Source organism: Tamandua tetradactyla, chromosome 2 (genome assembly GCF_023851605.1).
Source record: "Tamandua tetradactyla isolate mTamTet1 chromosome 2, mTamTet1.pri, whole genome shotgun sequence".
NCBI lineage: Eukaryota > Metazoa > Chordata > Mammalia > Pilosa > Myrmecophagidae > Tamandua > Tamandua tetradactyla.
Genome location: NC_135328.1, coordinates 79,788,284 through 79,800,620, shown reverse-complemented (window position 1 = coordinate 79,800,620; position 12,337 = coordinate 79,788,284). Strand labels below are relative to the sequence as shown.

The 12,337-nt window shown below is 31.2% G+C and overlaps 1 protein-coding gene across 9 annotated transcripts in view; it reads left to right on the top strand.

Annotated features, from left to right (window-relative positions):
• Positions 1 to 12,337, top strand: part of CNTLN (centlein) — a 417,071-nt gene that overhangs the window by 331,340 nt on the left and 73,394 nt on the right. The gene's annotated exons all lie outside the window — the stretch shown is intronic.

The window sequence follows — 12,337 nt, the reverse complement described above, 5'->3', positions numbered from 1 at the left end:
GGCTTTTATAATTCTTTTTGTGTTCATTACAGTAATTTTGTCTTTTCTCAATTTTGAAATTTGTCTGTTTCATCTAGGTTATCTATTTGTTGGCATAAAATTTTTGTAATATTCATTTATGCTTTCTATTTCAATATGGTCAGTAATAAAGTCCCCACTTAATTTCTGATGTTGGGTGTTGTGTCTTCTCTGTTCTTTTTTTTTTTTGATCAGTCTACCTAAATGTTTGTCAATTGTTTTGATCTTTTCAGAGAACCAACATTTGGTTTTGTTAATTTTCTCTATTATTTCTTTATTCATCTCATTTATTTCCATTATAATCTATGATATTATTTTATTTCTCCTTGCTCTTGGTTTAGTTTGGTCTTCTTATTCTAGTTTCTTGCAATGAAAGATTACGTTATTGACATGAGATCTTTCTTCTTTTTTACTGTAGGCATTTACAGATTTAAATATCCCTGTAAACACTGCATTAGCTGGGTCCCATGAATTTTGGAATATTGTGTTTTGATTTTCATTCATTTCAAAATAGTTTTCAGTTTCTCTGTGATTACTTTATTGACTCATTGGTCATTTAGGAATATGTACTTTAACTTCCACATTTTTGTGCATTTTCCCATTTTCTTCTGTTAATGATTTCTAACTTTATTCCACCATGATTAGAGAATATGCTTTACGATTTCAGTATGTTTAAATTTTTTTGTTGTTTAAATTTATTGAGACTCATTTTGTGGCCTAATGTATGGATTATATTGGAGAGTAATCCAGGTACACTTGAGAAGGAAGTTTATACTCCTGTGGTTTGGTGGAGTATTCTAGAAATGTTAGGTCAAGTTGTTTGATAGTATAGTTCAAGTCTTTTATATCCTTGCTGATTTTTTGTCTAGTTGTCTGTCAATTATTGTGAGTGATGTGTTGAAATGTCCAAATTTTATTATTTTTTGTAACAACTTTATTGAGATAGTTCACATACCATACAGTTTGCCCATTTAATGTTTACAATTATATAGTTTTTAGCATATTCATATACTTGTGGAACCATCACCACATCAATTTTAGAACATTTTTGTCACCTCATAAAGAAACTCTGTACATTTTAGCTATCACCCTTCCATACTCCCCTTCCCCCATACACATACATCCATCTCTACGTAACCACTAATCTATATTCTGTCTCTGTAGATTCACCTGTTCTGGACATTTTATGTAAATGGAATCATGTACATGTGATCTTTTGTGATTGGCTTCTTTTACGTACCTTAGTGTCTTCAAGGTTCATCCATGTCGTAGTATGCCTATATCAGTACTTCATCCTTTTTATGGCCAAATGATATCCCAGTTTATTGATGTATCATATTTTCTTTACTTTTCAGTTTGGTGGATATTTGTGTTTTTTTCCCACCTTTTGGCTATTATGAACAATTATCCAACAAACATTTGTGTACACGTTTTTTGCATGGACATATGCCTTCATTTCTGTTGTATGTATACTGGGAGTGGAATTGCTAGGCCAAGCAATAGCTCTGTGTTTTACTTTTTGAGTAACTGTTTTAAAAATTGATTGTACTGAGCATACCATGGTGACTTAGCAGGCAGAGTTTTCGCCTGCCATGCTGAAACCCAGGTTCAATTCCTGGGGCCTGCCCATGCAATTAAAAAAATAAAATAGCGATTGTACTATTGAGTGGTACTGAGAGTCCCAATTTCTCCATACCCTCATCAATATTTTTTATTATCTGAATTTTCCATTATAGTCATCCTAGTGAGTGCAAGTAATAGTTCATTGTGGAGTCAATTTTCATTTCTTAATTTATAAATGTGGAGTCAATTTTCATTTCTTAATTTATAAACAATCTTGTTTGGGATTAATATTAACTAATTTCATTGTATAACTTTGCTCCTTCTAGTCCCATTTCCTTTCACTTTTTTTTGGTCAAAAATCACATCTTTATAAATTGTGTGTACAGAAACATAAATTTAGACTTACTAATTTTTATCACTTAAATTAGATAGAAAAAATAGGAATTAGAAGCAAAGTACATTTATATTGTCTTTTATGTTCACCTTTGCAGTTATCTTTTTCTGGGGCTCTCAATTTCTTCCTGTATATATGAGTTCTGTGTGCTGTGCTCTCATGACAGTGTGTCTCATTTTGTTTAGCATTTATTGTAGGGAAAGTCTGCTAGCAGTAACTTCTTTCTGCTGTTGTTTTTCTTGTAGGGAAGGTCTACTAAACCTTTTGTTTACTTGGGACTATCTTACTTCTCCTTCAGTTTTGAAATTTAGTTTTGCTGAATATAGGATTCTTGTTTGAGAGACCTTTTCATTTAGTACTCTAAATGTGCCAACCCACTATCCTTTGTCCTTTATGATTTCTGATGAGAAAGCAGCCATTCATCTTATTAAGTATTCTTTGTTTGTTATGAGCCTCTTGTCTCTAACTGCTGTCAAGATTTTCTCTTTGAGTTTTGCTTTTAGAAGTTTGACTTAGATATGTGAATCTCTTTAAGTATATCATACTTGGATAAAGAAATTATGAAGAGGAAACAAACTGAAAATTCTAGAACAGAAACATAAAATAACAGAAATGCAAAATTCCCTAGAAGGTTTAAATACCTACTTTGATCAGGCAGAAGAAAGAATCAGTTAAGCTGAAGATAGGTTAATTTAACATATCCTATGCAAGGAAAACAAAGAAAAAAGGAATTTTAAACAATGAAGAGCATAAGAGACCTGGGGCTACCATCAATTGTAACTTCATATGCATAATGGGAGTCTTAAATAGAAAGGAGGGAGTGTGAGTAACAGACAGAATATTTGAAGAAATAATGGAATAAAACCTGCCAAATTTGATAAGAGACATGATCTACACATTCAAGATGGGAAACAAACTCCAGGAAGGATAGATGAAAAGAGATCCACACTGAGACAGATTGTAATCAACTTGTCAAAAGACAAAGACAAAAAGAAATTCTTGAAAGCAGTAAGAGAGAAGCTATTCCTTATGTAGAAGGAATCCTCAATAATATGAACAGCCAATTTTCATCACAAAACAGGGAGACTAAAATGGGATAACGTATTTATAGGACTGAAAGAAAAAACTGTCATGTAAGAATTCTTTATCTGGTAAAATTCTCCTTTAAATGGAAGATAAACTAAGACATTCCCAGGTAAAGAAAAGCTGAAGAAGTGAGTTGCTAGTAGACCTGTCCTATAAGAAATGCTAAATGGAGTCTTTCAGGCTGAAATGAAAGTACACTATGCAATAACTCGAAGCCAAATGAAGAAATAAAGTACTCTGGCAAAGTTAACAACCTGAGTACATACAAAAGCCAGTGTTACTGTATGTTTGGCTTGTAGTTCCTCATTTTTGTTTTCTATATATAGTTTAAAGGCAATAAATAAGCCAATAATTACATATCTATGTTAGTGAGGACACATGTATAAGGAAGTAATTTGTGATGATCATAACATAAAGAGGAGGATAGAGTTGTATAAGAGCAGAAATTTTTTTAACTATTGAAGCTAATTTGGTGTCAATTCAAAACTAGATTGTTAGAAATTCAAATTTTAATTGTGATCCCAATGGTAATCACTAAGAAAATATCTTTAAAATATACAGAGAACAATGAAAAAGGAATCAGAATGGTACAATGCAAAAATTTAGTTAAATGCAAAAAAACCCCCCCCACAAACTAATGGATTTAAAAATGAGGAATAAAAAGGTATAAGGCATACAGAACACAAATAGCAAAATGTCAGAAGTAAGTCTTTCCTTATCAGAGGGAAATAAATGTAAATGCCTACATTGGAAAGAATCTTAAATCAGTAACCAAACCTGCACCTTAAGGAACTAGAGAAGAGCAGCAGATTAAACCCAAAAGAAGTAGTAGGAAGTCAGTAATAAAGAATAGAGTAGAGATAAATGAAATAAAGAATAGAAAAACAATAGAGAAGAACAACAAAACCTAAATCTATTTTTTAAAAGGTGAAAAATATTATGAAAAACTGTATGACAACAAGTAGATAACCAAAGGAAGGGAAAAATTCCTAGAAACACACAATGTATCAAAGCTGACTCAAAAGAAAAGAAAATTTCAACAAACTTACAGCAAATAAAGAGATTGAATCAGTAATCAAAAACAAAAGAAATTTCAGGACCAGGTGGCTTTACTGTTAAATTCTATGAAACATTTAAAGAAAAACCAACACTAATCCTTCTCAAACTCTTCCAAAAGATAAAAGAAGAGGAAATGCCTCCTACTCGTTCTATGAGTCTAGCATTTCTTTGAACAGCAAAGCCAGACAAAGGCACTACAAGAAAATGAAACTACAAACCAAAATGTCTTATGACTATGGGTGATAATATTCTCAAAAAAAGAAAAAAATACTAGTAAATTGGACTCAGCAGCATATTAAAAGGATTATACACTATAACCCCATGGGATCTATACAAGGAATGCAAGGATGGTTAAACCTCTGAAAATCAACATAATATACAACATTAATAAAAGAAAGTGAAAATAAAAACATGATCATTTCAGTTGATGCAGACACTTGTGACAAAATCCAACACTTTGCATGATTAAATACCCTTAGATAGGAGTTTCCACATGTTACAAGACACTTATGAAAAACCCACAGGTGCCATCTTACTCAATGGTAAAAGAGTGAAGGATTTCCCTCTAATATCAGGAAGAAGTCAAGGATGCCCACTTTCATCACTGCTATTCAACATTATAGCTAGAGAACTTAGGCAAGAAAAAAAGGCATTCAAATTGGAAATGATGCAAAACCATCTATTTGCCAATGATATGATCTTATATACTGAAAATTCCAAAGAATCTAGAAGAAAGCTGCTAGAACTAAAAAACAAATTCAGCAAAGTTGCAGTATACACAATCAATGCAAAAACATCAAGTGTTTTAATACACCAGCTATGAACAATGAAAAAAAAATTAAGAAAATTTCAAATTTGATAGCATCAAAAATAATAAAATAGGAATAAATTTAACTAGGAAGGTTAAATAAATATAACCTAGAAGGCTTGTATACTGGAAACTACAAAACATTGCTGAAAGAAATTAAAGAACTGAATAAATGTAAAGACATCCTACATAATTAGAATTGGAAGACTTAATATTGTTAAGATGGCACTGTTACATAAAATGACCTGCAAAATCAGTGTGATCCCTATCTAAATTCTAAAAGCATTTTTTTTGCAGAAATGGACACACTGATTCTCAAATTTATATGGAATTGCAGCTAGTTCTGAATAGCCTAAACTTGAAAAAGAATTATCACATTCATCAATTTCAAAACTCATTAGAAAGTAACAATAATCTAGAAAGTGTGGTTTGGGCATAAGGATCAATATATAGACCAATGAAATAGAATTGAGACCCCAAAAATAAACCCCCTTGTCTATAGCCAGTTGATTTTCAACAAGAGTGTCAACACCATTCGATGTCTCTTCAACAAATGGTACCAGGAGAATTATATATACATATACAAAAGAACGAAGTTGAATCCCTACCTCAAGCCATATACAAAATTAACAACACAGATCAATGAACTAAATGTAAGAGCTAAAACTATAAAACTCTTAGAAGAAAACCCAGGAATAAATCTTCAGGACCTTAATTTTGGCAATAGGTTCTTAAATTTGATGACAAATCAAGAGCATCAAAAGAAAAAAGTAGATACATGGGACTTCACCAACATAAAAAGCTTCTGTGCTTCAAAGCAGATATTCAAGAGAGTGAAACGTCAGCCTACAGAATAGGAGTAAATATTTGCAAACCATACATCTGACAAGAGATTTTTATTTAGAATATATAAAGAAATCTTATAACTCAGTAATAAAAAAGACAAATCAATTTAAAAACTGTCAAAGGATATAAATAGACATTTATTTAAGGACATATAAAAGTTGTCTTTAGCACATGAGAAAACACTCAACATCATTATTCATAAGGGAAATGCAAATTAAAATCATAAAAGAGACACCATACCCACCCATTCAAATGGCTAGATTCAAAATGTCAGTAATAAATATCCTGTAATCCACTCTCTTGCCTCTGCTCTTATTTATTCTAGGTATTTCATATAAATGAATCATGTGAAAATTGTTCTTTTGTGTGTGCCTTATTTCATTCCACATTATGTCATCATGGTTCATCCATGTTGTATCATGCATCAAAATTCTGTGTTTAACTTTTTGAAAAATCAGCCAAAATGTTTTCCATGACACCTGCACCGCTTTGCATTTCCACCAGCAATGCAGGAGGGTCCTATTTTCTACATCCTCTCTAAAACTTATTTCCAATTTTTTAAAATAATAACCATCCTAGTGGTATGAAGTACTATCTCAGTGTGGTTTACCTAACAACTAATGATATTGAATATATTTTCACATCCTGTTCTCCATTTATATATCTTCTTGGTGAAATGTCTATCCATGCACTTTGCCTATTTTTAACTTGGGGTTTCCTTTGTTGTTCTCGAGTTGCAGGAGCTTGTTATATATTCTGGATATTAAACCCTTATCAGATATGTGATTTCCAAATATTTTTCCCAATTCTGTAGGCTGTGTTTTCACTTTCTTGATAATGCCCTTTGATGTACTAAAGTTTTTCAATTTTGATGAAGTCAAATTTATTTTTTCCTTTTTGCTCTTGGTTCTTTTGGTGCATAGCTAATGATACATTACCTAGTAAAGGTCCTGAGGATTTTCCCCTAAGTTTTCTTCTGAGTTTTATGGTTATAGCTCCTATATTTAGGTCATTAATCCACAGTGAGTTCATTTTTGTTAATGTTGTAAAGAATGTGTATATTCAGTTTTTCCAGCACTGTTTTTGAAGAAGAATTTCTTTTTGAAATGATGAAAGTATCTAAAATTTGCTGTCATGATAGTTGCACATCTATGAAAATACTGTAAACCGTTGAATTATATACTTTAGATAGGTGAATAATGTGATCTAAGAATTATGTGAATTATGTATTATATGAAATATATATTATATAATTATAATATGACTGTTGCTGATAGTGCATTTGATTCCTTGTTGATGGAATAATAAAATAAAAATCATTTTGTATTCAAATTAATAAAGCCTGTTGCCAACATATAAATAGATTAGGGAATATGTATCGTAACAAATTTTAAAAGCCATATAATTAGGATTTAAAAGTATCTTCTCTAACATGAAGCATATAAGTCATTTATTATTTAACTCAAGAAAATTAAATGTATTTAAGATAAATTTTTGGAAAATTAGTTTCTAATTAAAACAATGAATTTTCTTTTGTACATATAATAAAATGTTTATTGCAAAAGTGAACACGAGTGATACAGATATGAAAACACATTATATTAACCAGCCTTTGCTGTTTGAAAGCTCAGTCCTTTAAGAACCTCATTTGTAATTAATCTGGAACATGAAAATAAGAGTCCCAAGTCTTAAGAAAAAATCAGATATAAATGCTATCTTCTTCTGTTCCAATAATATTACCTAAGTGTAGAATGACTGTAGTAACCCCTTTATGGTCACATAAGTATTATCATATACATTTAAATAACAGTAATTCTCATAAGTAAACTACCAGAATCCTGGCAGCTTTACCAATAAATCAAACCTTGTAGAAAGTCTTTTGAATGTTTTATATTTGTCATTATATAATGATCTAGAAAATATCAAATGATAACAAACTTGGATTTTTGTGGAATTTTATATACTATACGTCTTATTTTCTTAAAAAGTTCTTCACCGAAATACTCTGTTTAGAGAAAGCAAAGTAATCCTTATCATTCATGCAATTATAAACAGATGATTTTATTAATTTTATGCTGTAATTGTTTAAATAACAAAATGGATTTAAAGAGGTATATTAAATATTGTATACCTGAGAGATTTGAATATTTAAATGAGGAAAAATATTATACCCTTTTCAAAGCTTACTTAAATTGTCCCTTTAAATTGAATATATTTCTTTAATTAGTTACTTTTTATATAAAGCAAAAACAAATTAGATGGTGTCTCTTATTCTATACAGTAAAATTTTATTAAATAATTTGGTATACTTATGACAAAGTATAATTTTATTAAGTTCTATCTTTATGTTATTATGTTATCATTTACTAGATTATTATAGTAATCCATATGCAATGTTTCATCATTGTAAAATTTACCAGTCAACTGATATTTGCAAAATTCTGAATAATTTGCCATTTTAAGAGAAACATGTATTTATTTTCCAGATACTAGTGCATAAAATATTTCTCACCATTGTCTGTGCTCACTGAACCCAATTTAAAAATAAAAAAGTTCTAAAAGTTCATTTTTACAAAACTGTTGGAACTAGAACATGCTTCCACATAGATATATTCTTATAAATGGCATTTGTCCAAGAGTTAATATTCATTGAGTACTAACTCTATATAAGTCATAATTTAGCTCTTGGGATAGAGCTGTGAATGTGCATAGAGAATGTTCCTGTCCTCGTGAATTGGCATTTTTAATGGAGGGCAAGTCAGATAATAAATGCATAAACAAATGAGATCATTTCAAATAGTGAAAATTATTTTGAATGAAATAAAAGGGAGCAACTAGGATAGAATTTATTAAGGGTATGGTTTCCCTTTAGTTTAGTTCATGGTTCAGTGTATGAGGAGACATTTAATAATGTATTGCTTGAATACCATTCTAATTATAAGTATGAAGAAAATTGATAGGTTTTATAAACATACTATTATTTTCATCTTTTAAAATATTTCCTGATGAAGCTTAACAAGTTATTTCAATAGCATTGTCATTTCTCAAAAAAAATAATAAATCAATGTTACAGTTTTATTTGGACATGTACACACACATCCATATGCAGGCAGACACTTCACCCACTTTAGTTATCAGACTGTTTTGAATAAAGTTTGTCTATTTAGAACATTTGGTCCAGTTTGTCATTACTGAACATATTAGCACGTAACAAGTAACCAAAATTCTACTAGAGGTTTTCAAAATATTTGCAATAATAAAATTAAGACAGTGATGAATGCCTAATAGAAAATGTACAATGGTAATGAGTAGACAGTTTTAAAAGAAAAAAGTAGATGTAAAAGTTTAACATTTCTTAGTTTTGTTGCACCTAGTATCTATTAGATACTTATTAAGCTACTTAAGGGCAAATCCATGTGTTGTATTTCTTTGTTATCTTTCACAGCATCTAGTATAATTGAAATCATAGCACATTCTTAATAAGTGGAGATTTGACTTATTGACTGGCTTTGACCAAGATACTGATATAATGAATACTTTTTATCAAAATTAATAAATTGGTTTCTACTTCAAGAGCTTTTCTCTTTTCTTCATATCACTCAAAATCCAGCGGATCACTGAAAACATGTAATGCTTCCTCCATGCAGCATTTACTAGAGCCTTTCTCTTTTTCTAAGGTTAACATAAAATAAAAGAATAGGTCTGATGTAATATATTAAGTTTGAGGGAATAAACTGGCTTATAAATGAAAGTATCCTAGAGGCTATTTTGATTAGGAACTAGAAGATCAATTTGAGTTAAAATAGAAGAGCAGATAATCAAAGGTCAAGACTAAATATTCATTCAGAGTGAAAATTGAAGCCATTGATGACATTGAAGAAACCAACTAAAAAATTGAGAAACCAATAAATAGATTATAAAGTGTTATGAATGTGTTGGAAACAACGATTTTGATATAAGGATTAGTAATATTAGTGATACAAAGCTTTCAGGGAGAATAAGGCATATGATCTGTTTGTCACAGATCCTAGTAGACCCACTTCACTTATTTATGTTACCTGCTAGTCCCTGTAGGGATTTAATTTTCTGAACCCTGATTTGAACAATAGCCCTATATATGTTTAAAGAAAATGGGTGCTCCTTTTAGTCTCAAAAAAGGCAATTTCCCTATATCAATGACACTACTATTGGGCTAACCTCTGTTGTTTCGTGTTCACAGAAGGAAGCATGACAATATTTCTAAATGTTAGAGAAGAGATGATTTACAAAATATGGCCTAGAGGACCAGATTTTCAACCTAGACTATTGCTGCCTAATATCCTTTGACTTTAACTCATTTGGAGCATGTCTATGAGATCCCAGAACTTATCTTTAAAGTTACATGTCATACATATACTGTTGTAGTTTCCTAGCTGCTGATACAAATGCTGTGTAAGGTGTTGGTTTACAACCAAAATTTATTGGCTCACAATTTAAGAGGCTGCAAAGCTTGAGCTTCCTCCCAAGTTTGGTATTTCCTGGCTTGCCAGCAACTTCTGGGGTTTGTTCGCTTTTCCATCACATGTCAATATACAGTGGTGGTGTCTTCTTTCTCTTCCAGATTCCATTAGACTTCCAGCTTCTAGCTGGTTCCCCATGGCTTCTCTTTCTGCGTCCAATTGCCTTTGTTTGTAAGGACTTCAGCCATATTGGATTAATGCCCACCCTAATTTAGTTTGGGCATACCTTGACTATCATCTTCAAAGGTCCTATTTACTAATGGATTTATGCCCACAGGACCAGGGTTTGGGACAAGAGCATTCCTTTTGTGTGGGATATGATTCAATTCTCAACATCTACACTGCTGTTTATTTTCTCTGTTTTCTTAATGAATTCTTGATTTCCCTATCCTCTGAGTCACATAGATACAGCTAAAATCTGAAAAAGCAGATATTGTTGTTTTTTGGCAACAGCAGTCTTAAACAAAGCAGGTTCACTTTTAGGATTTGGGTTTGCAAGTTTGCTTCAATTTCTTGTGCCACTACATTAACCAGTGAATCTTAAATCAGCTCTCTCAAGCCCCAAATAAAGGACTTTGGCCAAGTTTCAGAATTTGGAATTAGAAACAACAGAATATAATCTATTCAACAAACACCTTGAGTTTTTAGGTTATTCTAGAATACAAACATTGAAAAAACAGAATACTCCTCAGAGAGGACTTATAGCAAACTAAAATTAATTCTAAAAGGGCCATGTTTTATGGATCTGCGTAAAACATTTTCATGCACATAGGTTTGCTGTATCCTAAACTTGCATTTATCTTTGGTTTTTGTTGATTTTCATAGCTATTATAAAAAAGATTGAAGGGATAAATTGTGCTGAAACCATTTTTTTCTGATAGGAATGGTGGAATTTTAAGTAGAGTCATTTCCATTTTTCAGTAGTTATGATTGTTCACACTTAATAGTAATAATCAAGTAAAATCTACTCTTTTATTGTATTTCATTGGTGATCTTTTACCTTATCCAATAGCTTGTGTAGTAGACAATCCTTGTAGGGTATTCAGTTTGTATATGTCAAAATCTCTGGGGCCATGGCTTTTGCCAGATGAAGCACTTTTGATTTTGAACCTGATGAAACACAGTGCTATTATTGATCTGTGCATGACATAGCCTGTCTCTCTCCTAGCAGAGTATAGCAACATTTATCCAAGAATTTGTGAAATGTCACTCGGCTCATGTTCGCAAGGTAAACTGTGCAAAAACCAAGATCTGAGCTGAGAATCCATGTGGAATTGGACGTGACTATCTTATTCATAGTCCTATATTCTGGATGAAGCAAGTGATATTTGTTAACAGAATGTCTGTGACTTATATTAGACTTTGTAAGGCACTATTACCATTTAGAACACTGTGTACTATAAAATCATTCTTCTTTGACTCTGTTATCAGATTTATTTGTGATCTTATCCAAAATTATTAAGATAGAATGTGACCTGAACAGCATCAGTTAGAAATTTCTTTTCTGTTTCTAATGAAGCTTTGACATAATATATTACAGTCATATTCCTATTAGTGTTTTCTTTCTTAGCGTATAGATATGTGTCATTAAAATAGCAACATGCCTAGAAGTGAGATATTGTTACATTTCTTTCACTATAGGATTATTATAACATTTAAATATGTATATATGTTACAGTTTGGTCTAAATGCCTAGAATATCGGTTCACATATGGAAAGACATATTGTGTATGCTTGTTACAATTCAGTTTATTAAAATGCACCTAAATCCTGTAAGGCCAGTAACAGTGGAATATTTAACATTGTTAATCATGATTCAGTCCTGGGTCTCTGTACAAGATACAGGAGAACTGAATAGATCTGTATCACAATACAAGGAAACTGTTAGATATATAGTAAGATATACCATAGACATGTAGTGGAGGGACAGTAACATTTATCCGTGTCATTATTTTTATTTATTTTTTAATAAAACTTTTGAAAGAGATGGCATTTGGGCTTGGCATCAAGGTTTAGTGAGATTTTGAAAATAGTGTATGTGAAGCAAAGTCATTAAGGGGAGGA